This window comes from Saccopteryx leptura, chromosome 4, assembly GCF_036850995.1.
Source record: "Saccopteryx leptura isolate mSacLep1 chromosome 4, mSacLep1_pri_phased_curated, whole genome shotgun sequence".
NCBI classification, from domain to species: Eukaryota; Metazoa; Chordata; class Mammalia; order Chiroptera; family Emballonuridae; genus Saccopteryx; species Saccopteryx leptura.
In genome coordinates, this window is record NC_089506.1 from 78,390,581 (window position 1) to 78,403,773 (window position 13,193).

Genomic DNA, 13,193 nt, shown 5'->3' on the forward strand with positions numbered 1-13,193 from the left:
GTGGGTTCCTAGAAGTGGTGCTGTGGGCAACAACAGGAGGGGTTCCGGATCTAGGCACAAGGGAGGGGGCAGGCTGAGACAGAAGTGGAGACAGTTCAGTCTGGGGTGGCAGCGGGAAGCAGAATGTGTGGGCACCGATGCCAGTTGCTGGTCAGTGTAGTAAACTCTATTTCCTTTAATGGCTTCAATTTTCTCAGCAAAGTAAGAAACAATGGGCTTAAATTTTAACCCTAACTACGGATGCTTCCCAAAGCACTTGCTCTTGGTGTTTAGAACAATCTTAAGGTGTTGACCAGGAGAAGAAGGAATGGGAGAGTGTCCGTGGTGTTACAGGTAGAGGAGAACATACTTACATAGCACTTTACTATTCACAGAATGCTTTTACATCTGTTTTATCATTGATCCTTCACAATAGCCTTTCGAAATGAACTACATTTCATGGAAGTGAACATTGAAACTTAGGGAAAAATCATTTGCCAATACATAGGCAGCTGGAATCTGAACTTTTAGGAGAAATTCTTTCCAAAAGATCTATTAAAATATTAAAGTTTCTTAAGATGTTGACCAAATATAGTCTTGTTTACCAGATAGGAGTCACTATTATAATAAAAAAAAGGTATTACAAGCAGGAGGATAGTTATTATTAATATTTATTTTTTGTGTTACAGAGATAGAGAGAGACAGGGACAGACAGACAGGAAGGGAGAGAGATGAGAAGCATCAATTCTTTACGACACCTTAGTTGTTCATTGATTGCTTTCTCATATGTGCCTTGACTGGGGCGGGGGTGGGGGGCTACAGCAGAGCGAGTGACCCCTTGCTCAAGCCAGCGACCTTAGACTCAAGCCAGTGACCTGGGCTTCAAGCCAGTGACCTTCGGCTTCAAGCCAGTGACCTTGGGCTCAAACTGGTAGCCTTGATCAAACCAGATGAGCCCCAGCTCAATCTGGAGACCTCAGGGTTTCAAACCTGGGTCCTCCACGTTCCAGTCCAACGCTCTATCCACTGCGCCACCACCTGGTCAAACAGGAAGATAGTTATTATTATTAATCATTATTGTTTTACTGATAATGATTTCCTTGCCCAATACAGTATGATTATTCCTAGGAATTTTCTTTCTCAGCAAGAGAAATGACAAAGGAAAGGACTGGCCATGGGGAGACAACGTAAAGACTTCCCTAGGAGATGGCATGGAACAGTTCATCTCATCACTACTATGCTTTGAGGGCTCAGAGGCAGTTGGGCAAGGGCCAAGGAAAAATGAATAAATAAAGCCAAAGAAAGTAGCAGTGATATGACTTGTGTTTCTTCTGACTCTCTTTTGAATTCACTCACGATGATAAACAGATCCTTCTTTTATCTTTCTTCTGCTTCATCTTTTTTCTTTGTCCCATTCTAGAAGATTTTGTTTAAGGAAGAGAGGAAGAGCCTCAGCAGTTTATGGTATTAGCATTGATAACATAATACTCAGCAAGGGAAGCAATTTAATAAATTAAATTTAATTAAGAAATGAACACATTTCTCCCCTAGTTGTTACTGATACCTTTCCTTATACTCAGCTAGCTAGGATATTCTTTTTCATAATTAATCCCCAAATACAGAGTGTTTCCAGAAGTGTAATGTTTCATGGGTTGTAAGATGCATTCGTGTTCATTATCTGAGTTCATATTCACCACAGCACAGTAATCACAAGTTACATTGCTTGGGTCCCCAGTTGGGTTAGCTGGGTGAGTGAAGAGGCCGCATCTGTCCTGTTCATCGATGCACGGCCAGCACTAAGCCTGATGCCGACTAGAGGTGCATCCAATAGTGAGCAGGACTGCAGTGATCAGTTAAGCATCATTCCCATTTTACAGAGGACAAAACTAAAACTCTGAAAAGATTTTAGAGCAGTAAGTGGCAGTTTGAAGTAAGGCTTTATGATTCTTAATTCAGTGTTATTTTCACATGTACTGAGTCTTAACACCACCCTAGGACCTCACCCTTTCTGCAAAACACTGAAAGTCAAAGAAAACAAACAAACAAAAAAAATTAAAATCTCAATTTGGACTAAACATTAGCTAAGGTGTGCTGGAATCATGAATTGAAATGAGATCACAGAAATCTTTATGTTAAACACCTTTCTAAGATAAGAATTGTTAACATAAACATAATGCGATATGCTTCTTTTTAAGTACTGAGCAACATTTGGTATTCTTCATCATTCTTTCAGCATCCCAGCTTGCACTCCATTGATTATGTATGATCATTGACAACAGCTAACATGCACCCTACATATGTGTGTCATCTATGTGTCCAATGTGACTTCTCCATGTCATGTTGTAGTTTCAGATCCTACCACTTGATGGCAGATCCAGTACCCGTCAGGAAAGGGGGAAAGCAATTCCCAAAGTGCACAGAACCCTGCTGAAATGCTGAGCCCCTAGACCTGTCACCACAGGGATTCAGAATTAAGATACCTCTCACAACTTTGTGGAGCCGATAGGGTAGAGATGTGTGCCCGAGGGCAAGCAAAGGCAGGAGTCCCAGGAGAAGTGAAGAAGGGAGGAAGGCAGAAAGGTGATGGAACGGGAAGAACAGATCTTGAATTCAGTTACAGGTTATAATACGACATTCACAGTGATGTAATCAACACTGGACATTCTGTGTCCTAGTTTTATGGTTGATCATCTATACACAGAGGGAAAAAACAATTTTGTTTCCAAATATATATTTATAGTGCTTTCTTTTTCTCTCAAGTAGATAGAGAGACAGACAGACAGATCAAAATTGCTATAACAAATTACCATGAAGTGGGTTGTTTAAAACCATAGGAAGATTATTCTCTTACACTTCTGGAAGCCAGAAATCCAAAGTCAAAGTATAGAAGGGTTGGTTCCCTCTGGAGGCTCTGGGGGAGAGTCTGTTTCAAGCCTCTCTCCTAGTTTCTGCTGGCTGCCAGCAATCCTTGGTGATCTATGACTTGTAGATATATCACTCTAATCGATACGTCTGTCTTTACATGGCCTTCTTTCTGTTGTCTCAAATTTCCCTCTGCCTTGCTTTTATAAGACATATGTAATTGGATTTTGAGCTCACCCTCATTTCCGTCTAATCTCTTCTTAAGATTTTAACTTAATTATATCATCAAACACCCTCTTCTAAATAAGGTTACATACACAGATTCCAAAGTGGGGGGTCACAATTCACCCCATACATACACACACACACACACACGGAGTGAGAGAGAGAATAATGTATATAATACTAGTATATAATATTATAGATAGCATTATATATGCATGCACATAAATTTATATATACCATAAAGAGGGTAATGTCTTTTTTATAAAGAAATATTATTATTGTTCATGTATTTTTTAAATAGTTATAAATTTTTTAATATGTCATGTCATAAATTTTTTTATCATATTTATTTACAGACTTGCTTTATAAGTCAGAAAGCCTTATTCTTTGAGGAGCTTAGTAAATTTTGTTTGTTGGTTTTGTTTCTTACACCATTAAATAACTTTTACTTGGTAAAATGAAAGAGAAAAATGAAATGGAAATATAAACACTTGAACTTGAAGTTTTCCTATTTATTTGTCTTTTTTTGTTTTCCCTATCCAGTGTAGAAGGCAGCTTCTTAGATGACCCCCAGTTATTTTTGCCTCCTGATACTGATACCCTTGACTGTGAACTGCACCTAGTGACTCACTTGTAATGAGTAGAATGCAGCAAAAGTGATTAGGCTGCAAAAGACTGTGTTTTCTGTCTTGTCAGCCTTTGTTGCCTCTCACTTGTTCCTTCTGATAAGGCAAATGCTCTTCAGAGAAACCCAGCTAATGAGGAGGTGAGGTTATTGGCTCTCCAACAACCAATAACTGAGGCCCTCAGTCCCATAGCCCAGAGGAGCCCAGTCCTGCCATCTTCCACCAGTGAACTTAGAAGTGGAGCTTCCCTAGGTAGAGCCTTTAAGCAGGTGAGAAAACGGCTGACACATTGACTGCAGCTTTGTGACAGACACTGAGCCAGAACCACTTAGCTAAACCACCCACATCCATTACCCGGCCCACAAAATCTGTGAAATTATAAGTGTTTGCAGTTTGAAGCTAATGTTTTCATAATGTGAACTGTCCATATGTGAAGTATTTTAATACTAAAAGTTACTTGATCAATCTATTATACTTTTCCACCACAAAACTGTCTATAAATGAAATAAATATTACTTTTTCATTTCTGTGACCACAGCACTCAGTGTTTAAATGTCTTCTGGATTGAATGATCATTACCTTTTGTATGGTCTTGAAAACATTAAAATTATCTATTCTAATAGGGAATTATTAAATACAAAACAGCAACTTTTTAATTTAAAATGTAATTCTTAAAGAGCAGGGTGATTCAATTCTCGTATCCAAGGATGACTTTTATTTTTAGAATGTGATAATGTTCAGAATTAATTTCATTTCAATCTTTCATTTTTATAAGTAAAAACATTGTAAACTTTTATAAGTGAACTTTACTTACTTTTCTATATAAAGAAGTAGATGGAAATTGGGGTTTTTAATGTTCAGCATCAGCTAAATAATTTGTTGGGCACAGTGAGAAATAAAAATGTAGACTCACTGGTCTGAAAGCAGGAAAAAATGATGTGAAGTTATTAAAATAGAGATCTTTTTAATTTATTCTATTCTGTCTCTTGACTAATCACATTTTTTTATTTTCCATTTAATGTCATCTAAGTAAAGACAAATTAAAATTTTAAATTACTAACATGCATTTTCCTATTCAAGTTTATATTGCACAATGACAACTTTATATGCAAATGCAAAAACATTCAACTTGTATGACGAATCATCTAAATGATACAATTTGTACTTTGTAACTTGTATATACATAGAAATTGTGTTCTTACCAGAATAGAAGAAAACTGCAAAATTAACTCAACTGGTTTGTTTAACTGTTTTGTTTTGATATACACAGATTTTCTACCTTTGGCTTACCAGTGAGTGAGGAAACATTGCCCTATCTTTTTCTTTTCATTCTCCTTTGATGTCATCATTTCCAGCATATGTGATTGGTCAAAAAAGAAAAATAAGAAGAATAAGAGCAAATATGACATGATCCCTTAATCACTTATATTTGTTAGAAGGTCCCTCACCACCTTCTGTCTGCATTTGAAGCAAGTTCTGATTCAAATGAAAAGTGTCGTCTCCTGGAGTTAGCCATGCTCCATAATAACGCAGTTGTAGATGTAACACACTTACTTCGTACTTGCTTTGAGTCTTTCTAAACTCCCACATATCGGGGTCCACCAGAAATCAGTGGGCATGGGGCACTGCAAGCACTATATGAAAAAGGGGCCATAAGAACGGTGGATAAACATTGCTTCCAATTGCCTCTGCTCATTTACATGCTTTGTTGTCCCATTGGACTTCACTTACAAAACAGTTCAAAAATAAAAGTATTAAAATTTTCAAAACATTAACAACAGAGGCATTAAAACAAGCCTGGGGCCCTTCTGGGGTCCTGCATAACTGAATAGGTCAGACACCCATGAAACTGACCTTGTTAAGGTAGCTATCACCCATGAACAAATATTTCAAGTGATTTTCATCTAACTATATTATAAAATCTTCCTTAGATTGTGTGCAAAGCCAAGAATTAGAATCTACCTGTCTTTACAACAGTCATTAAAGCCATTTAATATCTAGAAGTGCACACACAAATACAGTTTTTTCAATTGTCCATTGGCTAGGCTCCCTGAGGGTTTTACCCCTGGAGACAATGCACCGTAGTGAGGATTGTGACCCACCTAGCGAAGCTAGCCCAGGCTAACAACGAGAGGAGAGATGGAAAAGTGGAACCTGCCTCTTTCACAGGCATTTTTCAGGCAAATCAATTGTAGAAAGGGGTATGAGAGGAAGCTGGTGTTCTGGACGTGCATTCCCTTAAAACTGCCCACACCTTCTCTCCTTGAAAGTCTGTGTGATCCTAGTAAAATGCAATTCCTCAGAAGTTTAGTTAGGGCAGTAAAAACAAATTCGTAAGTCATATAAAAAAGAAAGCCATAAAACTTTAACAAAATTTAAGTTGTTTAAAAAAGCTTCAAGTTTTATCCAGAAAGTTTAAATACAGTAAGTCCTTGCTAGAAAAGCTGGATTTGTTCACATAGATGAGAAATGATACAGATTCTGGTGTTTTGTTGCCTAGAATGTAATTCTGGGTGAAGGAGGTTAAGGAACTTAAATATGTTATTAAATTCTCAGAAACAAAAACCTCTCTCTCTCTCTTTTTTTTTTGCTTTTTGCTTAATAGTGTAAATGTGATTTCTTTATATTTTATTATTATTTTTATGATATTTGAAATACAATTTTATTCTGATTCTAAATGAAAGAAATCGGAATAGTAATAAACAAGGTTTTACCATTGACTATTGCGATGCAACTACAGCAGTCTTAGAGTTAAAACTCCATAAGAAAACAACTGCATTCCAAAATAGCTAAATAGGCAGCTTCAACAAAATGAAGGTATTTTTTAACTGCCAGATTCACCCTGAAGCCCGTTCATCTCTTTCAGATCCCAAAGAGCAAGCACAGTTCTGCTTCGCTACAGAATAGAGGGAAACACACCGCACCATTGGCATCCCCAGACAGTTCCCTCTAACACTAGGTTCTGATGCTGGGCCCCAGCTTACCCTTGCTCACAGGTCGTCATGCTCATTAGAGAGAGTGGTGCTCTGAGCAAGTTCTTGATCATTCTGCCAAAGCTGAGTTCATGGCAGCCATGGATAAGTCAAAAGCAGGCATGGAGACCAACTCCAAGTTAAGGTCACCTTAGTTTTCTAACAGGCCTGAAGATGGCTTTTGAAAGTTGTAGATACTTTTGGCAGAAGTGTTGTACTGAAGATTTTTCTTTTTTGTGGAAGATGATTGATCTGACCTTAATTTCTTTTTTCTCTTTTCTTTTCTTTCTTTTCTTTTCTTTTCTTTTCTTTTCTTTTCTTTTCTTTTCTTTTCTTTTCTTTTCTTTTCTTTTCTTTTCTTTCTTTCCTTTCCTTTCCCTTCCCTTCCCTTCCCCTTCTTACCTTCCTTCCTTCTTTTCTTCTTTCCTTCCTTTTTTCTTCTTTCTTTCTTTCTTTCTTTCTTTCTTTCTTTCTTTCTTTCTTTCCTTCTTTCTTTCTTTCTTTCTTTCTTTCGTGACAGAGACAGAGAGACAGGAAAAGAGAGAGATGAGAGTCATCAATTCTTCATTGTGGCACCTTAGTTGTTCATTTATTGCTTTCTCATATGTGCCTTGACGGGGGGCTATAGCAGATTGAGTGACCTTTTGCTCAAGCCAACAACCTTGGGCTCAAGCTGGTGAGCCTTGCTCAAACCAGATGAGCCTGCGCTCAAACCAGATGAGCCCGTGCTCAAGCTGGCAACCTCGGGGTCTTCTGTGTCCCAGTTCAATACTCTATCCACTGTGCCACCGCCTGTTAGGCTGGCCTTAATTTTCTTGTTTTTAATACCCACTTTGTGACCACAAAACATGATGGGAAAGTTTTCACATACTGTACCAGATCTCTATGCCAATTATGCACATTCCTGTAAGTAACTCTTAAAGCTACATCAAGCATTATAATGGCACACTGGTTTAGATGTAATAGCTGTTTCTCAGTCCATCAAACTTCTTCTGGCCAGCTGTGCCCCACACATTGAACTTAACAGAACCTCTGTTGGTTTGGAACACAAGGGGAGGGACCTCAATGCCCAAGGTGGCTACATACTCCTTCTCAATTCAGCAGTCAGATGACATTTTATGAATACAGTTTTCCTAGTCCCACCATCACCAACCAACACAAGTTTGAACTGAATGCAGTGTTTTCCTTGGGTGGTAATGATGATGTTACTTCCTGAAAGTCTCTGGACCCATGTGACTGAGAGATTCCTTTATATTTTAAACTCAGGTTATTTATTAATTAAGCACATTATATATATATATATATATATATATATATATATATATATATATATATATATATATACACATTTATTTTAAAAATGTAAATTAAAAAGGTTTATAGGTAAAATCTTCTTGCCTTCAGATTTATTAAAAGTATATATTTACTGACAGGTAGTTGTTGGGCAAATAAGTTTGTAAAATTTGTATTTTTTTAGTTTGCTCACTTTTAGTGTCAAAAAAATGGCACAGGGCAGTGCCAGGTATGTGATCTGTGAAACTGCAAATTACCTTTCTGCTTGGAAAGGGCCATTGTCTTGCTAATGTTTGCTGAGAGAGAGAAGCTATGTTTGCAGAGTTTGTGCAGAAAAGTTGGATAAAGGAGTTGGGGAACAGAGGTGAGGGGCTTTTGCGAGCTCCACTGAAGCTGGTGGGGCCTTTGATTCTAGGAAAAAGAAAAGAAGATTCTCCTGGTTGTGGAACCAGAGAATGTTTCAGTGGCTTTGGGAGCCCTGAGTGAAAAGGAAGTGTTTTTTTTCCTTGTGTGTTCGCTCGTCAGCCAGTACAAGACTTGAATTAAGGAATGGTTCACCATTTTTTGGCTCCACTGTTTCTTTACCATCTGTCCGAATATAATGGGAACCTGAATGGCCATGGCCACGATGGCTGTGACTGTTGGCCTTACAACAGTCATTCTTATCACTGTATCTGCTTAAAAAAAACAAAAACCCAGTGGGTAAGATCTCATGCAGCTGGGCCTAATGTGCGAATTTGTCTTGTACTTCAAAGGACTATTATTTACTCTTCTTCTGAAATTAAAAATAAATGCTTACGTTCAATTCCTTCTAAATGTTGTTCCAATATTATTTTTGATGATAAACTGCAAATCTAAGTTTCTTAAGATAATATTGCTTATAAAAATAAATGAACTTCAGACTCGGTAATCCACAAGGTATCACAGAGCTCATCTTTTAATCAACTAAGTAAGATCGTCACCTACATGTGCCAATGTAGAGCTGGGATGGCCTGAGAATGCAGCTCTGATAACCCATTCTTTGTTTACTGAGTCAGTGAACAAGTTAAGCTGCAGACACATGTGGTATAGGGACTGCTTTTTGTTGCTCATGCGGATTTCCACCTTAATACCCTTCAAGTGACAGAGTCTATAGGCACAGTCCCTCGAGAAAGAAGAAAAAAGATTTCAAATGAGATAAAAGCCACAAAATGTTTTAGATTCTTGCCTTTGTGCTTTAGAGACTTGAATATGTTTTTGGATGAGATGATTACAAACCACCCTGATACTGAGAGTGGGAAAGTGTTCTTTTCCACATTGATGAAATAGTTTGATTGTCATGTACTAGAAATGACCTCAACACATAATTGATCCTGCCTTTTAATTATTGTCAGGAATAGTGGCATAGGATCAACTATTCAAAACTCAAATCATAAGTTTTGGCAGATGTCCTCCAGCAGTTATTGGCCTGTATCCAACACTTCCATGTAACAGGTCAAATTATTCAGTTATCTATGGATACATTTTGCCAATTAATTTATCTTGAAGGTTCACCAGGAGTTACATTGTTTAAAATGAGATATGTTTTATAGATGCTTTGTGTGAGGTGTTTTATGGACATGGTAGGAGAGACTGGGTGTGGGGAATTAGTAATATGGCCTTGGAAATCAGCTAGGCTATATGTTGATTTGTTGAAGCAGAGGTAGAAATATTTTTTTGAGAAAATCTCAGGCCGTCTCACAGTAACTCCTTTGGCTCACCTCCAAGCAAAGGTGCCATGGTTAGTTTTCTAGCCTCTAGTAATCAAGTGTCAAGGATGTAACTCCACTTCAAAATTGCAACAAAGAATTCTCATAGCTTCTTTTTTCTTTTTTTTTCTTTTTTTGTCAAACAATATTAACCTTGAACTCTCTAGTGTCCAAATCTTCTCAAGGAGTCATTGCAATAAATAATATTCATGAAAGATATATGATCCACAGATTATTCTAGGTTTTCTAAATTTTATTCTGGGGTCAGTCCAGCTGCATATTTATAACACACTGTTTTGGAATAATGATTGCTTTTACTGCATGTTCTCAAGAGAATGGCACTGACATCATTAGGGGACATAATATAAAACATAATAAGAAACAACAATCATTAGCAGGGCTAACCCTAGGGATTGTGAGGACATTTTCACTTTTATAACACAGAAAGAAGATCAAATCACGATGTGTTTCCCTTACAGGGATTGTGTTTCTCTTACAGGAACTATAATCACATTTCCCTCTTTGTTTTGGGATTCAGTTCATCTCCAGCAGCTAGAATTTTGGGTATATATTTTTGTGTCCTAACCTTGCTCCTGGCTTTGTTTTATTTTCTTCTCACTTATTTTCTTTATCAATTTCTCCTTCTCTTTTTCATTCTATTCTCTTTTATAGGTTGTAGTAATCTGACCATATTTAAGTAAGCTTTAAGTAAAATAACTATATATGAGACTGTGAAGATTTATAAACAGAAACCTTAGGTAGGGCTCGCATGCCCTACCAGTCATTGTCAATTACCCTAAACAGGAAAAGACATACTTTCCATCTCCAGTGAAAATGTTCTATACTCTACTATTCTAGAGGAAGAACGAAGTTCTTGACAGAAACCACTCAGAATGGAAGATTATTCCAAATCAGCCAATGAAAAGCCAACACACTTCAAACTCTCAGTGTCTTCCAGTGGACTCTGTTTACAACAGCCTCTTTGAAATCCCCCTTTCCTCTATAAAGGAACATTCTTCTCCTTTGTTGTCTGGACGTGCATGTGGTTTATTAGTCTGTATGTTTCAAATTGTGATTTTCTGTTGTTCTTAAACAAACCCATTTTGCTGTGGAAATATCTGACTGCTTATTTGTCTAAGGTCAACAAAATAAACAAAAGAGTTCAAGATTTCATAAATGGAGCTATTTCCTCTGTGATCAAATCTTTAAATGTAATCATAGGATTGAATTATTGACAAGGGTAGGCCTGAAGGTCTTTAAAGGGTCAAGAAGCACTGAAGGTATGGCCTTGGCATTGTTGTGTAGGAAACTGAAATGACCTAAGATGCTAATGACAGACACAGTGGAAGACCATGGCTGATCACTGAGTGACTGGGAAGCCCATATAAGGAAAATAAAAGTGTTGTACATGCAAATAGCAGTCCATGAAATTGGCAAGTTTCATGTGCAAGAACACAAAACAGTATTTAGAGAATAAATGTTTAGTATATCGGATTTTTTTTAAAGGTCACAATAAATGATTGGTATAGGTAATAAGTAAAGGTGAGACAAAGCATACCAGAATGGGGATGGGTATTGGGAAGAAGATTAATGTTTGTGTGAGGAGGAGATGGGGTCCCACATTTGGAGAGGACTTAGATGATTAGGGCAGAAGGTCTGGATAGAATTCACAGGTGTCTGGTTCCAAGTGGCACCAATTCAAGTGTATCAGAGCCTGGTCCTTATAGGCCACTATCTTAACTCCTGATCAGCTTCAAATTTGGCATATCCAAAGTTCTATTTCCTACTTAATTCTGTGCTTGCAAAATCAGTAGCATATGTACTACCTTCCTCAACTCCTTTAAGCCTCTCATTCTTTCCTATAAAGCCACAAATCTAGAGTCAGAGTCAAGGAGAATAATTCAATTTGCGCTGGATGCAAAATTTACAAAAGCAAAATATTTATATCACCTTTTGTGTATCCATACTGTCTTTACCAATCTGACCCATTCATGCATCCTGCAAACAGCTCCAATAAGAGGGAGCTCTGTGCATCAACCTGTTCTGTTTGTCACTTTGCTTTTTGCCTTGGTCCTTAATTCCAAGTCCACTCCTGAGTTTGTCTAGCTCCTGACCTTTTAGATTTCATCTTTTCTGCCAGGCTCTAAATTTATTCCTTTGAGCTGATGACAGATTTAGTGTTTTCAGTATAATCTTTTGTATTTTCATCTCAAATGGGATTTTATGCTGATCTTTGTCTAAATGTGCTTCTAGATACACATACACCAAGTAGCTAGCTACCCTTCACATCAAATCTGCTACTGGGTGCTTACTCAGCCACAATGGTCAGAGTTCACCATCCTAAAGGCTTAATAAACAAGTCTGCTCCATCTCTCATCTAATCCTTTGTATTTGATGTCATATTCTATCAGCAGTCTGTTCTTCTCTAAGTAGGGACCTACTAATCTAATATTGCAATCTACCCCAATGTATCACTAGTCCAAGTGTGCTAATAGAAATTCTCCTAAGGGTTAAGTATATATATTTTTCAATTTGGTTTTTTTCAGGATTTGGTCATAAAGTGTTAAAATTTATATCCAATAGCAATAGGGTAAGTAATCTGGTTGTTAACAGGACCTTTGGGGCTATTAAGCATTTGAAGATGGATAGCTACCCACCCCACGTACTTGGTGAGTCCTTTGTTTTCTACCTGCTTCACCACCTGCCGTATTAGAGGAATAAAGTAATCCACAGGCAGGAAAGCAGATGTGGAGTAGAAATAATAAAATGAGATGCATGATTAGAAAGCAACAATATTGTTAAAATAGCTGTTGCATTCTGTATATGAGTCTGAAAGTAGGGGAGTCTTTAGATAACAATTAAACTAATAACATGCCTGCACATTTAGTATAATTAACGAAGTAGTTAGTATTCATATCCAGAAATTACAATGAGAAAACTGAGACTGAAAAGTTTAAATAAACTGCTTAATTCACATAATCTACTAATCATAGCTATAATTTATTCTGCCTGTGCCATTCTAGGATTTAACTGCTTTAACTCACTTAACTGTTACATTTCTACGAGGTACTTACTTAGTTATCCCCATTCACCCATAAGTAAATGAAAGAACAGAAAAGTAAAATAACTTGCCCGTGACACACAGATAATAAATAATAGGGCAGGGATCAACTTCAGGAAGTTTAACTCAGAGGCTGCATTTAACTCTTTCTACTAAACTGCCCATATAAGGGGCAATGAGAATGGGATACTTTCCAGTGACAGCCTCCTGCCCCTTCTAGCAAGAGGGAGACAGAGTAGCAGGACATCTGTCTATATTTCTCCTTTGGCAGGGAGAGCCCTACTATGAACTTAGAAAGGAAAGGTGCCTTGTTGATACTCAGATAAAATGCAGAAAGGAGTGAAAAATGACTACTAATAAAATTTAAACCCAGGAAATGCCAGTTGCCTGCTGTAAGTGTGTGTAACTCCTCGGTATCGTTGAAAGATAAACACATAGCCTTCACAGG

General features: G+C 37.5%; 1 pseudogene; it reads right to left on the minus strand.

The window, feature by feature from the left end:
* Window positions 1–6,682: 6,682 nt before the first annotated feature.
* On the minus strand, window positions 6,683–8,617 carry LOC136403280 (GTP-binding nuclear protein Ran-like; annotated as a pseudogene).
* Between the last annotated feature and the right edge of the window lie 4,576 nt (window positions 8,618–13,193).